The 14,560-nt window shown below is 37.5% G+C and overlaps 2 long non-coding RNA genes across 2 annotated transcripts in view; one reads left to right on the forward strand and one right to left on the reverse strand.

Annotated features, from left to right (window-relative positions):
• Positions 1-298: 298 nt before the first annotated feature.
• LOC130923676 (uncharacterized) overlaps positions 299-14,560 on the reverse strand; it is a 34,494-nt gene continuing 20,232 nt past the window's right edge. The window contains exons 2-3 of the long non-coding RNA XR_009064749.1: positions 4,190-4,297; positions 299-413 (exon numbers count right to left, since the gene is read on the reverse strand). This is a non-coding gene — a long non-coding RNA (uncharacterized LOC130923676). The remainder of the gene's footprint in view (positions 414-4,189; positions 4,298-14,560) is intronic.
• Positions 4,980-8,772, forward strand: LOC130923678 (uncharacterized). Its single transcript, XR_009064750.1, has 5 exons — positions 4,980-5,080; positions 7,172-7,254; positions 7,857-7,917; positions 7,990-8,523; positions 8,608-8,772. It is a non-coding gene; the product is annotated as an uncharacterized LOC130923678 (long non-coding RNA).

Below are 14,560 nucleotides of genomic sequence, written 5' to 3' on the forward strand. Positions count from 1 at the left end.
CGCGTGGCATATGCGGCTTTAATTTTGTTCAACTGCACTGAAATTAGGCAATACTTTTTTTGTTCTGAATCAGTCCAAAGTTGAGCAAACGTTGCCCGACATCAAGCATGTGTTTACACGGTAAGAATGCTAAGCTAAGGTCGCGCTTCAACTAAGCACCCGCACACGACAAAAGCTGTTGAGAACAACAATATCCAATTAGACCAACTAATCATTCGCTCACCTCTGTGGAATAAATTGGATCGAGCGAGGAAAGAAGTCAGCGTCATTTTGTTTTGCCTTAGTGAAGCAGAGTGCTTCGGCAGTCGGTGTCACAATGTTCTGGGGCGCGTATCAAATGACGCTCGTCGCGTGAGTGATGATGTCACATGCGTCGAATCCATTGAGAGGGGTCTGGCTGCAGCCACATAAATCTGTTAAAAAAAATCAAAGAATAGGAAAGCGAAAAAAATAATTGATATTTGTGAAAAGCTGAGACTTTTTTGTGAATAGTTTCTTTTTAATTTATTTTTTTTACTAACAACAACAATACGACAGAATAAACAACAATACAAACACAAAAATAGACAAAAATAATCAATAATACAAACCAAAAAACAAAAGAATACAAACACAAATATGCTAGGGGGTATAAACATACCAAACATTGCACATCAGAGAAGAAAAAAAAGAATGAACAATACTATAAGCAACTATTCACGAAAAAGTCGCAGCTTTTCACAAATATCAATTATTTTTTCCGCTTTCCTATTCTTTGATTTTTTTTTTTTTAACAGATTTATGTAGCATACCGTTTCATTGTGGAAGTGAGAAAAAGATGGTAACAGCTTGCTGAACTTACATTTGTGGATGTAGAATTTCGACAACAAAAGAAGTAGATTAATAATAAAAATATCTTCATTCCTGATTTTTTTTATAAAAACAAAAAATGACATTTTCCCATTTTAGCTTGAAGTCCACATGTAGATTCCTGTCAACAAACTTACAAAAATCTTACAAGTCCAAAAAAGGTGCTGAACTCTCTGGATGATCTCCACAGAACGAACAATTCGTGTCAATGTCCCTCTTGAATTTTTTCATGTTGTGATTTGCAGGATAATAACTGTGAATAATCTTGAAGGAGACTTCTTTGACCTTATTAGTCAACAGAAACATGTTGGGGATAGTCCATACCCTGGACCAAATTATATCTCCAACAAATCGATTCCAAAACGATTGAACATATGGCATGAATCTAAGGTGATTCTGAAAAAGCGATCGAACATATCTATTTGAATTCTTATTATGACGCAAACACAATTTCCCCACACTTGAGTTTAATATATTCGGAGGAGCTAAACTTTGCAATGGCAAGTTTACATTTCTGCATAGCATCATGATACCTGACGGAATAGCATAAAAAACAATGGCATATTGCTAAGGTCTAACTGGGAACTCAAAACAATCCAAAAACTCTGCATAAGACATGAGGTGCCCGTGGCGATTAAAAAGTTGGGACACAAAAATGATATTATTTTGCACCCAATTGTCCAAAAATAAGGATTTGTTTTTATAAAGAATTGTCCTGTTATTCCAGATTATGTGTGTGTGTGGTGAGAAGTTGTATTTGTATATCATTGACCATGCTAACAATACTTGTTTGTGAAACAGAGAGACCTTTCCTGCCAATTTGTCAACATCATAGCTGCAACTCAGAATAAAGTTCAGGCCACCATACTTAGAAAAAATAAAATTAGGGATAAAATTCCACATTGAAAGTGGATTTTTAAGGAAACATTTGGCCCAGTTAACCTTAAAGGTGCAGTTCAGACTAGAAAAATCAATGGCATTCAGACCTCCCTGTTCATATGTGTTCATAAGTACAATTTTTCTAACGTAGTGAGTTCGATTCTTCCAAATGAAGTCAAATAGTATTCGGTCAACATCCTTACACGTTTTGGAATCTACATGAAGAGAATAAGAAGCATAAATCAGCCTGGACAATCCTTCTGCCTTAGAGAGTAGGATACGTCCCCTTAAAGATAAATTTCTTTGAAGCCACTGGTTTAATTTGGTTTTGGGTTTTTTAATGATCGGGACAAAATTAGAGGAAAGTCTTAGCTTACAATCCTTCGAAATGAAGATACCCAAATAATGCACTTCTTTTAGAACTCTAATGCCACAAACATTTAATGCGTCGCATTCTTTAATTGGGAGAAGCTGAAATTAATTTAGGTTCAATGTTAAACCTGAAGCTTCGGAAAAACTATTTATGCACTGCAAAGCGTCAGGTACTTGATTTCTATCCTTTAGAAAAATTGCAGTGTCATCTGCCAGTTGGCTGATAAGAATATCCCTTTCTGCTATTTCGTTTCTTTTGAAGTTACTCCTATGGACATGTGACGCAAGAATTTGAGAGCAAATCAAAAAGAGGTAAGGGCTGATTGGGCACCCTTGTCTGATACCACAGTTACGGTTAAATCTGGTAGTTGTGCCAAATTTCAGTTTAACAGAGCAGTTAGCATTAGCATAAAGAGCTTTGACTGCTTTACAAAAGAAATTTCCAAAGCCAAATTTCGAAAGTGTTCAAAATATGAATTCGTGGTAAATTGAATCAAAAGCTTTGTAGAAATCTAAGAAGAGGATAAAGGAATCATCTAATATCAAGTCTGAGTAATCAAGGACATCCAAAACAAGTCTAATGTTGTTTGAAATGTGCCTATTTTCCATGAATTCAGATTGTGTTTCATCAATTATAGAATCAAGGGTGCGTTTGATCCTATTAGAAAACACCAAAGCCATTTTTTTTTTCATCATTGTTGAGCAAACAAATTGGTCGCCAGTTGTCGAGACGAACTGGATCTTTATTAGGTTTCAGAATTAATGTGATTAGGCCTTGAGTTAAACTATGAGGGAGCTGTCCTTTTTCAATACTCTCGTTAAACACCTGTAAAAGAAAAGGTGCAAATTCCTCTGAGAAGTTTTTGTAAAATTCTGCAACCAGCCCATCAACGCCTGGTGAGATATTTTTCTTAAGAAGGGCAATAGCGTTAGTAACTTCTTCAAAAGTAAGCAAGCTGTCACAATGGTCCTTATCTGAAGTATTAATTTTTTGCACATTAACAGAATCCAAAAAGTTCGTAGCAACCGCCGCATCATAATGAGATTCATATAAAGACTTATAAAAGTTGTAGCAGAAATCCGAGATTGATTTGGGATCATCTGTAACTGCGTCATTTACAAGAAGCCGACTGATGGTGTTGGTTTTGGAACGATGTTTTTCAAGACGAAAAAAATAGGCAGAATTTTGCTCGCCCTCTTCCAACCATTTTTTCCTAGACCTAATAAAAGCACCCTCTGCTTTCTGGCGGTAAAGCTCATCCAGTTCAATTTGATATTTCCTCAGATTTAATTTGTCCTCCTCTGAGATTTCATTCGGATGTTTTTGAAATACTAAAGTAATCTGGACAATCAATGATTCTTCTTCTGCAGCTTTAGCTTTCGCATTTTCTGCGCCATATCGTCTGAGAAATTTTCCTACCTCATATTTGAAAAGCTCCCAGTTTAAACCGTAAGAATTTTCTTTTCTCGCTTTGCTCCAAAAACAATCAAAAAGATTTTTAATTTTATCTTTAACCACTGTGTGCTCTAAGAGTGCACTATTCAGTTTCCAATAGGAGTTTCTATGAGAAAAATTTGCTGCAGAAGGGGCTAGTATTTTGATTAAAATTGCTCTATGGTCAGTCAACGGAGTAGAAAGGATATTGACCGAAATATTTTCCTGAGGAACACTACTTGAAAGTAGCCAGAAATCAATACGTGAAGAACTAGATAATGATCGGTTGCTCCAAGTATAAGATATGTCGCCAGGAAATTTTGGTCTCCAAATATCCACAACATCAAATTTTTCCATCAAAGTTTTTAGTTTGACATTAGGAGTTGAATTCTTTACTGGTGGCCATTTGTCCAAATTATTATCCGGAGCAATATTGAAATCACCCCCAATCAGAAGAATGGCATTCGGATATTTAGCAAGCCAAAAAACACAATCTCGCTTCCATTACTTCCAAAAGCTTATCATTTTCGGGTTTTGAGTTGTAGCCATAAATATTCACGGTGATAAAGATAGCATTGATGGAGTTAAGTACCAGACAGATAAAATGTCCTAAGGAATCGCAGTCTGAATGAAGGACAATATCACCATAAGTACCTTTTACTGTAGTCACTCCAGATGATCTCACTGTACCATGCGAGTACCAAACCTCGTTACCCCATTGCGACTTCCAAAAGGCTGAATCATCAGGAACGGAGTGACTCTCTTGAAGGAAACAAAAATAAGTTTTAAATTTTTTTGCAAATAGAAATAACGCTTTGCGTTTACAAGTTTGTCTTAACCCCCTAATGCATATGCGTATGCATATTTAAAAATGGTAAGTAGCTAAACAACACTTGCGGGAAAACATGACGTGTTTATTCTGAAAATAAGTTGAAAAGACTTACTTCAATATAGTATGCATGTTTCAAAATGTTAAATAGCTAAACAACAATTGCGGGAAAAACATGAAGTGTTTATTCTGAAAATAAGTTAAGACTTACTTATATATAGTATTCTTAATGTAATTGAAATAATGTCTTCCTTTATTAACTGCATGTGACTTTGCTCTACTTATATTGTTTAATACATACTGATGCATTAAGCAGCGAATTGGGTAATGCTGCTTATGCTTTTTACATTTTTTTCCCCACAATGAACAGTCTCCTCTGCGTAGTTTTCATTATATTGCACTCTTATTTTTCATTATGGACAGTACATGCTTGCAATTCGCAGCTCGCTGTTTTTGGTGTTGTATGGTATTGTTGTTTTGCCTTCATTTGTTGTTTCTGGTCCTTTGTAGTTTGAATGTTGTCACATGATCCTAATAGAATTAAGCTGTATTTTTTTTTCATGATATTGTTACTCTGCTTAGCTATATATTTTTTCAATCATTTTTTTTTTCACTAGCTCCAAGATCACCACCCCATTGGGAAGAAACTGAATCATGACCCCCAAATGGTAGTCTTCCCCTGCAGATACAGGGATGTCACACACATCCAAATGGAAGTAAGTAGCATAAGTAGTACTGTACTCTAAATTTTGGACTGTGCTGAACACTTTTTAAATAGACAACGAACACTGTGAAACCCACTGTGCAGACAGGACCAATGGTGACAACATAAGACCATGCCGAGCTTCACGGACGGTTCAAACTCATCCTGCCCAGCAGAGGCGTAGCGTCCCATTAGGCATACGCAGGCAATTGCCTAAGGCCCCCAGCCAGCAGGGGCCCCCAGAGGGCCAACAGATTTGGCACACAAAGATGTAGTACACTCAGCTTCACCGCACTGTTGTAGCTACAAGTATTGGGAGTGATTCAATACCATGGAATCATTTGGCAGATTATCTAACAATTCTGTTATCAGTCCCAATTAGCATACATGTTTAAGCAAGGCCAGACAGTTTTAACACTGCATGTATATTCAAAGAGTGATTCACCAAGAACTTTATGAACAGTCTTTGCTGTAATATTTTATGTTGGTTTTCAAAGGCCACCTCATTATTCATGTGACTACTTAAAGAAATGGTGATTTTTCCAAGAAAGTCTATTAATGGGTCTATCGTATTCCTCGTTGAATACGCTATAAGAAAAATATAACATATATGCATCTAAAATAATCCTAAACGATTTTATTAGCAATTTTAATACTCCTTTTAGCAAGGTTCCTTGGGTATGCGGTATGCCGCTGCATACGTTTCCATAGCAACCAGTCCTGTTATTGTCCTACGTCACAAGTGCTGCATATTCTGAGAATGAGAATAGGCATAAGCGTAAGGTGTGCATTTCGAGCAGAGGACGGCCACCCCACCTGTTAGAGGATTAATCTGTGCGTCCATGAACGAATGTAAGTATTTCCTCTTCATGCCATAAAGTTCTTATGATAAGTTAGAGCCGTTATCAGCGCGACCGTTTCGTGTTTTCCCTGTTACGTCGGCTGGTTGATCCCACTCGTTCTCGATGCTTCGAGGAGAGCGTTCTTTACATTATATTCGCATTGCACATTTGCTTTAAGAGGGAAGGTGTTAGTTTAGCATCTTAAAATGATGTTGTACATCCATATGAGTGTAAAGGGCTTAGTTTTCGCCACTTTTATGGCCAAGATGACCGCACGCAGCGCGCACTAGAACCCCCCCCCCCCCCCCCCCCCCCCCCCCCCCCCCCGTGTTAATTTTACTGCGCAAATATGTATGTGTGTCACGTGACTCAGAGTGAGAGTGGGCGGCGATCGGGCCTTTTTTTAATTGGCAAAATGAAGAGAAGTTATCCGTCTGGAAATGAAAAAAGAAAGAAAAAAAAAGCAGAAGAGGAGAAAAGGAAGCAAGAAAGCGGTGAGTGTACTATGTTACTGTAGTTTTATGTCCAAATGTAGTAGAAGCCGGGCACTTTGAGTGTCCTAAAAAGCACTCTATGAGACTGAGTCGTTATTATACTTTTATTAAATATGCTATTGCTCCAAGTCCAACTGTCCCCCTTACTTGCGCACGCTCAAAGGGCCCCATGTTGCTTGTTGCCTGGGGCCCCCTGGGACCCTTGCTACGCCTCTGCTGCCCAGGAACGGCTGCTATGTTTTTATATCTGAGACAAATGTTGTGCTCACTGGAAATCTGGATAGGCTTATTATTCCTTATATTAGTTAACAATTGGACATAATTATTTACTCTTGGTTTTGTTAACCAATCAACATTCTCATCAGCTTATGTAAATCTTGAATATTATGAGGCCAGAAATGGTGTTGATTGTCTAAACAAAGAAAGCTTGCCTGACACGTGCTAACTTTTGGACCCTTGGCTTGAACAATGAAATGGAGTCAACTGTAAATTTTGAGGATTTAGTTTCTTTAAAGAAGATAGTGTCACTTGTACAATTAAGTAAAATGTAACTTTTTTTTTTCGCAGGTATGAAATGCATATTTATAACTTGTCCAACAAGTAGCTCATTCAAAGGCACAAAAAAGTATTTTTTTGGCGTGTGGAGGGTATTATTTTAACTATGTAGCCTACAGAATGTGGGTATGTGTGTATGGGCTCATGTAGGTGTGTGCGTACGTTTGTATTTATATAACATATGTCCGTGTGTATATATTATGTATTTTTCAGGGAAGGAGCATATTTGTGGCTGACCCCTATGTTGTGCAACATGGCGAAAGCCTACAGGATGTGACCCACACATGCATTTGCCTGTAAGGCTGAGTAGTAACAACTACAACTTGGAGCTTTGGTTCATTTTCAAAGAACAGTCAAATCATAACAAAATAAATGATCCAATTTCCGATTATTTGTGGGAAAAAAAACAGATCCAATCATGAGATCTATTGTTATCACTAATGAAATTCAGTATCCATTCATATTGACATGGCGTTTCCATGATGATCCAGAATAGCCTTGTTTGGTTTTGAAGGTATGTTCCAGTCGATTTTTTTATGATGCCCCTTCAATTAAAGCAGAATTGCACTCCAAATGATTCATTCAATAATTTGAAGCAAAATTTTAAAATGCCACTCTAAAATGGCGATTGTTTGGTTTCAAGGGCGTTGGTTCGGTCTCAACATTGGTAGGGACGAATATAATGCAAATAAGGTTGCTCAAATGTTGGTGGGGACAACTTTAGCATCCTGAAAAGTTGGTTGTGTTATGTCCCTACCGTCCCTATGCAAACCTATGCCCTTGTTTTGTTTGCATGAATCATTTAAACCTGACTGGTTGGTGTTCTGTGTATGCATGGAAACACTTTTGTGATTGTTTAACTACTGTATTTAAAATAAACCTATACTTTCAATTGCAGAAAACTTTGACAGTCAATCAACAGGGGGACATGGAAAGAGGGGATTGGAAGTGAAATAGAGGTATTTGTAAAAGTGTGTATATTCATTGATTCAAAACTCGAAGGAAGTGACTCGGTTAAATTCTTACATTAGGGTTTTCCGGGACAGCCATAGGGGGAGGACTGTGGCATCTTCATATTGATGGTAGGTGAGTTTAACTGTCTAAATTTTTCCTCTGTGATATTTGTATTCATTTATCCATTTGTAGTATGCTCTTTACTCTGTTCTGGATGAGTTTAAACATTGTAAGGTAAAGTTCACCGAATCATTCAAATTGGGCTACAAAATATCCTTGTCGTTATTCTTTATTTACACTTGTTTTTAATTTTTTTTAGACTGATATGCCAACTCTGAGGAAGTGGTAGTGTATATTGCTAGCAGACAATTTTAAACTTGGGTGCACGGTAAGTCTTTGAAACTGTTGATATGACGTTCACAGGAAAGTAGGTGCACAGCACCTTAATTCTTTGTTGGAAATTGTGGAGTACTTATTTTTGTGTTTTTTCAACTTATGTGAGCCACAGGAAAAAGTTTGCCCATTGGACAGATAAAGCAAAAGCATCACTCCAGAGTGAAGTGCCACCAGTCTATCAGTTAAAGAAGTGAAATTTGGATGTAATTGCAGAGGTTAGCTTTTAAAGACTTTGTGGTGTGCATTTCTCTGAAGCACTTTTGAACATGCCCCCCTTAATTGACTTATTTATTTTTTAGGAAGCGGTGCAACCACAGCTCCTTCAAGTTAGTGGTGGCCCACTGCAAGAAGATATGGCAGGAAAAAGTACATTTCCTACATTTTTGGAAGGAAGTAGCAAGAATTTTTTGTTCTTAATTAGATAAGAATAGGGGTGGGATTGAATAAGTTTTCTTCTTCCCACTCCTTTTCAGGCATGTAGTTGATGTTGTAATGTTACTCAGCTTTGCTGCTCTTTTTTGTTACTTTATTATATGAGCTGTATATATTTGTTGTCTTGACAAGGAATAATGGCCTGAAATAAACGAATGAAAAAAAAAAAAAAAAAGAGGTAAGATTGTTTATATACCTAGTTTAAAATCAAGAATAAAATTAACAAAGCATCATTTTTATTTTACTTATGTAACATTCAAATAGCTCTTTTCTTTCTCTTTTCCAAAGAACAGTTTTGGTAAAAGGATTGTGCAAGACAGCACAAACGCCTGGGACAGGGTTGGGGGGGGGGGGGGATCAATGCAGTAGGAGCATCCTGCCGATGGAAGAGGATGAGCTCGGGCGACAATGTCTTGGACCCATTCAAGTTCTGTTTCAACCATTTGGAAGACGGATTTACCTTTTCTGAGGAGATTGTTGACTAAAGAAAATATGTGGTATTCTCTCAATAATAATAAAAAAAATATAAAACTAAAAAATAAAGTTTACCACATCAGAACCGGTTGTATTGAGTTCATTTTTTCTACACTTATAGATGAGTTGTTTTTTTTCTTTTATCCCAGATGTTAGATGTAGGTTGTTTTAATTACCTCTGATGAAGGCGGAAGTGTTGGCTGAAAAATGTCAGGTAATGAAAACAAACTACAACTATTGTCCGGGATAAAAGAAAAAAAAAAACATATTACAACTATTTTGTCATTTCTGTTTGAAATAAAGCTGCCTTACCTGGAGCAGAAAGTGTTTCTGCTCCAGTTTCTGAATTAGTTAATTAGGATCTTGAAGAGTGAGCACCCACATGAATGAATTTAAGTAGTGAAATGTAAGACAATAAAATTGGTTTGGTTGCACCATAGAGAGAATATTACTTTTTTGATACATTAAATTGTAATGAAGCTATATTAATGAGTCCGTTCATAAAAATGTGAGGATGACAGCAATTTCTAGTAATTCACAATAGGAATAAATTTTACACTTGACAAACTAAAGTACACACTGTGATAGGTCACAGGCGATCTTTTAGTCACTAATTAAACCTTTATTGCAGTAATGTGTATTTTAATTTTGATGTACTGTAACTTTTTCATTTTGGTAAAATCAGCACGCTTTAATAAACTGACTGCGCACGGTTAAAGAGTTAATCTCCTGATTTCACCGAATCAATTCAAGGAGTGTGGAAATAAAATATTATTTAAACAATAATGAGTGATGCTGAAACCGAAAATAAAATACGTGCGAAAAGTGAACTAGTATTTACGTTCGAATGGACGCTAACTATAGACCCTACTCACGTGACGTCACAGCCACGCCCCCGCGCCATGTTGTCCGTATACTCGTCATGTTAATGCATTAGCGCTTCGTAAATTCCTCCTATTATGGCGTGTTTTTCTGCTCGTTAACATTAATAATCAAAATGATTAAGTCGTGTGTGGCGGTCTGTTGCAAAAACAGAGAAGATAGACGGAGAGACTTGAAGTTTTACCGTATTCCGAGAGACCCGGAGAGGAGACCAAGATTGACTGCTGCAAGTCGACGAGAAAACTGGGCTCCAAACGACTACCACAGATTATGTAGTAGTCATTTTATATCTGGTAAGACGCATTTAATATATATTTAGAGGGTTTTGGGCTGACAACCACAATTAAGATCATTGCTAGGCTAATCGCCGACAACATACACTCAGACGTTGTGAATGAACTACCTGAAAATATATAATTATAAGGGGATCATCAGACAGTTGTCATACAATTAATTTACAATTTCACTATTGAGGTCAAAAGCCACAAAATAAATTCAACTAGGGACAATCTGGAGTAGTGCTATCGCACTTCATATTTATTACATATTATATATGTATGTAGTGAGAGTGCTATTGCTAAACCATATAAACATTAAAAGCCCTAGCTCTATTGACAAATGGCATGAAATACATTAGACTTGACAGTGGATGTTAGCAAGAACAAAAAATTTTGAATTGAAAACTTCGTAACTCACCTTCCGAGCACAAGATTCCTGCCGAATTTTCGTGTCCGAGGACCTGTTTCACCCAACCAGCAACGTAGCATTTATAAGCCTCCAAGCTCTTAAAGTTTTTCAAACTTTCGTGAGAATAGGCTGATTTTGTGTGGACAAGATAGTTGTAAATATCAGGGTCAGGCAAAGATGGCGAAGACAACGGGTTGAAAAACATCGATTTAGGCATCAAATACGGATCTGGCGAATGGATAAACTGAAGCTTTTCCAAGTAACGCCTTTTATGCAATGCATCCAATGAGTTTACAGCGTCAGATAACACCGGGGCTTCCATGAATTGCTCTATAACTTGCACGACTAATTGAAAACAATGAGAATAGGTCTAAAAAATAGGTACAGTATGGCGGCCGGATACAGCGACACGTCATTTTGTGACGTAGGTGAGTAGGGTCTATTGCGTCGATAAAACCGGAAGCTCAGAGCTCGAGCGCCACTTTATGTTGTCATTTCCGGTCTGAGGAGACTGAGAGCTGTGATATTGCGTCATTTCCTGTCTGCAGGATCGCTACTGAGACGAGCGGCGCAGGGTACTGAGAGAGGCGGGCTACAGCCAGACTCTCTTGGACTTAGATGCATTATTTCATCAATGGTTCAGATTAGCATTCTTTCTGGAACCAGGACTTAAGTGGATTTGAATTTTTGGACTTTACGGACTTTAATTAAACTTTTAAATTCTAGTAGTTAAAAGAATTTTTTAAAAGCACCAATTACAGCATGGTTTCAGATTGAAAGAGAAAATTTCAGGTTTTTATAAATCGGTTCTTGTCTCGTGACGTCCCCCCCCCCCCCCCCCCCCCCCCCGCGTGAAATGTCCCCCCTGAGGGGAGCGCTTATGTATGACGCTTTATTAAGGTGAAATCATTAAATGTTTTCATGGATGCATTACAGTAATGGATTTACGACTGTAAATCCAGTTTTAAATAAATAAATTACACAAAATACTAGTACTGTATTTTGGTAACAAATCGTGGACTGGGCCACATAAGCATCTTTGAAGAGAAATGTATTAGTCTAGTCAGGTTTTCACGACCATATCCCAATGACAATCACACAGGTAGGACATTTATTAGTTCGAGCAGAGTAAACTAATACATATTCACAGTACAAGATGTATTAGTTCGAGCAGAGTAAAATAATACATATTCTCGGTCCAAGAAAGTCGTTTCCGTGTCCATCGCCTGGAAGAGAAAGTATGGACCTCAGATAGATGAGTTGACCAAGAGGCGTCGAATGGCTGGGGTTGCAGCGGTGAGAAGAAAGGCCATCGCTTTTCATTCAGCAACAGAAAACATGTCGGTCTGTTCCCTACATTTCCAAAAAGGTAAGTAACTGGAAGTGTTAATGTTCTTCGGATGGTGATGCTGACTGCATTTGACCGCTTATGGCGTGTGGTTGTGTTGTTTACTTTGGCTAACCACGCTAGTGTCTAAGAGTGGCTAACTGTCAGGCGTTCACCGTATGGTACTAGTACACAAAAAAACAGTTCAAGGGTAAAAAAGTAAGGGTAGTAATGAAGATGTAACAGCACACCATGAATCATTGTAAGTATGGGAGATGTGTTAGAAAAAAATGCTATATTTACCTCCCGCTTTAGGCTACTGATATGCTTGACCAAGCACTCTGTGGAGGAGACTCCAGATCTACTAAATAACCAGAAGAATCTTCTGCTTGTTTGTTATGCCTAATGATCAGTTAATCTTAAAAAAAAAAAAAAATCTGTTGCATACACATCAGTGCCATGTGAAGGCAGTTCCCACCAGTTTAGACAAACTACAAAGCTTTAAAATCCATTTTAAGTAACTAATGTTAACCTGTTGTATGACTGATACGACTTTTGTAATTGCAGGAAAACCAGCATATGAAATGAATGTGGCAGACCCTGACTGGGCACCATCCTTACGCCTGGGACACACATCTGTTGAACCCACCAACGTGGACCGCTCTTCTAGACGAAGTATGCGTGAGCAATTGAGGATGGAGGAAGACGTTGGTGAGCTACAGGAGGAGCCTTCAGCGCCCTTCAGATGCTCCTTCTGACCTTCATGTGCACATTTGAGGATCCATGCTGAACGGGTAATTGGTAATCTTTGCCAGAAGTATAAGATCCGAACAGGAACTATACCTATTAACCTGGTTCTGCCATGTGACGGCGAATATTGCATATTGTTGGATAAGATTGTTTGTTTATGTATGTATGCGGTGCCCTTACAAACCTTTGCCCAACTTTTGTGTAGTTTGTACTGTTATATGTGAAAGGTATCATTTACTATGCTAACCGTTTGCTTTGTTTTGCATTTAAGAATGCTTTAGCTGTGGCTTTCAAACTTAGCTGTTATTGATATTTTGTATTTTGTTGTTACTTGGTTGTACTTACAACATCATATTAAGTCATCTTGAATCCTATTCTTTGTAAGTACAGCATTTGTGTGAGAATACTGTATTTTATCGCACACACACGCACACACACACCTACACACACATAATAATGTTAATACTCACAAAGGACAAGACAATTTACCACTTTGGCCAGGTACTTTTAATATTGCCAAATTATCAGTTAAAACCAGGGGTGAAAGTGGCTAGAATTTCTTGCCGGAACTCCCTGACGTGAAGGTCGCCACGGAGCCAGAAATTCTATGTAATTTTTTTTTCTTTCATTTTTTGTGGGGGCGGGTCAAACCTCTTTAACTACTGAAATGCAAAGAAAACTGATTTTCATTCAAAATTGTATTTTTTTTTCAATGATTTCCAAAATAAAAGTTAACAAAAACAGCAATAACCCCAACCTCCATCTCCTAATTTTCATTTTCCCCCATTTCCTCACATACTAAATGCCAAATCTCAATTTTAACTACTTAAGAATATAGGATGTATATTAAAATTGATGTTAATGTAAACATTTACTTTTTTTTTTTTTTTTTTTTTAATAATAAAGATATAAGTAACATACATTCAGAAAAATAAGTACAAATGACTTATATTGTGCAGAGTGAAATGGAATATAGTTTGAAGATCGCACGAACATTGACTTTTTTAAATCATAAGGAAATGAATAAGTAGCCTAACATAAATGAAAAAGTCCAAAGTGCACATTTAAAGCTAAAATGTTCTGAACCTCCCCATCACAGCAAATAAAACTAAATATGATAAATAAGCCTCCTCAACTCTTTCGTTGCTCTTAAAGATTTGATCCATTTTATGTTGTATTGCCCTTTTTTGTTGCATCAATTCAACAACCTTTTTTTTGCTGTTTCAGAAAACATGCGCATATGAACCAATCAGAGCTAACTATCTCTGCTGATCACATGTTAGTATGTCAGCCAATTGAACGGATAAATGAGTCCAGGCGTTTTGCTTTGCTGCGTGCATTCGCACATCGACGTGACTTATCATCGTCAGACTCCGATAACTGCAGCAGCTGGGTTAACCTCAATGCCGTCCGTGGAAAAAAATAAATAATAAATATCGGTGGAAACGGATTACGCTACACAAACACTTAATTATGCTGGTTAAAACAAATCACAAACTACCAATTACCACTAACTTAAGTGGAGCACTGAGAGCAGAACCAACACGTCTTTAGCTGTGTGATGCTGTAGACCAACACAGGTTAAATGGTACCACGTAATGGGGCAGTTCTCATTGTCACTTGCAACCATGTCAACTTTGGTCTCTAGACCACGGCAGTGGCACCATAACTGACGTCATAACTGACAAATACCGATCTCT

The sequence above is a fragment of the Corythoichthys intestinalis genome, chromosome 11, assembly GCF_030265065.1.
Source record: "Corythoichthys intestinalis isolate RoL2023-P3 chromosome 11, ASM3026506v1, whole genome shotgun sequence".
NCBI lineage: Eukaryota > Metazoa > Chordata > Actinopteri > Syngnathiformes > Syngnathidae > Corythoichthys > Corythoichthys intestinalis.